This window comes from Balaenoptera ricei, chromosome 2 (genome assembly GCF_028023285.1).
Source record: "Balaenoptera ricei isolate mBalRic1 chromosome 2, mBalRic1.hap2, whole genome shotgun sequence".
Taxonomy (NCBI): Eukaryota; Metazoa; Chordata; class Mammalia; order Artiodactyla; family Balaenopteridae; genus Balaenoptera; species Balaenoptera ricei.
Genome location: NC_082640.1, coordinates 24,527,052 through 24,529,175, shown reverse-complemented (window position 1 = coordinate 24,529,175; position 2,124 = coordinate 24,527,052).

The following is a 2,124-nucleotide window of genomic DNA, read 5'->3' as shown; positions in this document are numbered from 1 at the left end:
GGATAAATTCTCACTGTTATCTTCAGAAAGAAATTGTATTCCGAACTTGACATAAATAATGGTGATCCAAAAAATCAAATCATAAAGTAGAAGAGACCTGCAAAATTTCACTTCACTGACATGCAAACCTGCAGGGAAACTTATTCTTAATAAAGATTTAGCCGCTAAGGCTTACAGTGAAACTCATATTACCAAGATTTTATTACCGTGCACATACACACACCCAGCAGAATTTTTAGTACCCTACTATGAAGTGTTATTTGAAATCATTAAAACTAAACTGCACCTGTCAAAATAAATCAACCAATACATTTAGTGATTTGGAATCCATGACTCTTTATCTTTTCTATACATTCATTAATTCTTAATATTCTTTCCCATCATTAGAGTTTCATTTCCAAGTATGCCTGTCCTATAAAAATAGTGTGTTAAAATGAAATTGGGTATTTAATGCCCAATTCCGTCTGTGGATTCATCTGGATTGAGCTTTGTCACACAGTATGTGCTTACCGTGCTGCTATAGGGTTTTCCTCCTATAAAATGTTTTACAGCTTTACACTGTAAAAGTCAATCCAGCTGACAGATCTTGGCTGTTGCCTTTATGTATGTCTGTGTGATTTAACATGTTTCTGATTAACAATGGAGCTTCCTGATGCTGTCAAAATAAGTAAAGTATGAAATGCCTTTCTAGAAATGCCTATTTTTAAAAGAGAGATTAAATAAACAAGCCATTCCTGCTGGTAAAATAATTGATTATGTTGCTGACTATTTAATATTATGTTTAGCCAGAACTCCGTGGGGACAGTTTATTACATCAGCATAAACAAAGGGAGACCTGAAGGGGGGGACACAGTACTCCATGAGGGAAGCAAATGAAAGGAGGCCACAGATATTTGTGTTTGAAAAGGACGGAACAAATGCTTTCCTTGCTGAGGTCACCAACAGATTGCATGAAAACACACACACAGACTCCAGTGCGGCCAGCTCACCAGCGCCATACTGAAAAAGGGACCTACGTGTTTTATAAATAACCCTAACAACCTCTAACGATGTATGCAATTAAGAAAATGGTTTGCTTGATAAAGTTTAGAATCCTGACTTTAGCAGGTAGGAACCTGGCTGGTTTCAGTCTTCATTTTGCTTCATTCACGGTCCAGTTTTGTTTCTACTTTCTGGCTACCCTTGGGAAAAATCTATGAACCTATTTTCCATGGACTCCTTGAGTAGGGGTGTCAGGAAGAGAAACTGATCCAGTCTCCAAGCTTCCCTTGATGAGTTAGGCATCAAATATATTATTAGAAAACACGGAGCTAGCCACTAAATGGTGTCATGATTATATCTGCATGATCTGGGATGGCTCTATAATTTTTTGAGCGTGTGCTTTCATTTTGGGATTAGGAAATGTTTGTTTCTCCTGCTATGGTGGATTTTGAGAGAAAGAAGGAAGTGTTAAGAATCTACTGTGTCCTCTTTTTCTATTTGTGAAAGCTGGGAGTTCTACAAGCGTTCTTTTCTTGAATTTTCCCCCAAACCATGTGAGGTGGTTATGATCTGCTTATTTACAGTGAAAGAAACCGAGACAGAGTGAGGTTTAGAATTCACTTGAGGCCACACAGCTAGTGAAAGGCAGTGTCCTTGTTGGCAAAGCCCAGGGTGTTTCTTGAGCAGGGAAGGTGCCTCTGTGCCCAATACTGCCTTTCCAGGTCCCTGGGGGAGAAGAAGGTAGGAGAGGAGGCTGAATGTCCCCGAGCCCAACAATGGCCAGAGCCAGTCAAACCATCCCCTCAACACTCTGTTCAGATTATTATCTAATGTTTATTGACAGCACCAACACCATCCCGATTTCTCCCATTTTCAGGGATTAAAGCTGGCTGAATAAAAGTGTCAAGAGACTTGTCTCACTTTAAGTGCCTACGTTTATTAACTTGAAAATGGAAGTATGGGTTTAAAGGTTGGGGGAATAATAATAGTGGGTGTAGAGATGGGTATTATTTGTTTCTCTTTTTCAGATATTCCACGTGTAGCTTTTTAATTTAAGGATAAACGAAAGTCAGACCTTTTTTCCCTATTCCTTATTGCTAGTGTATTTTGGTTCATTACATATTTGCCAATATAGGTGTTTAT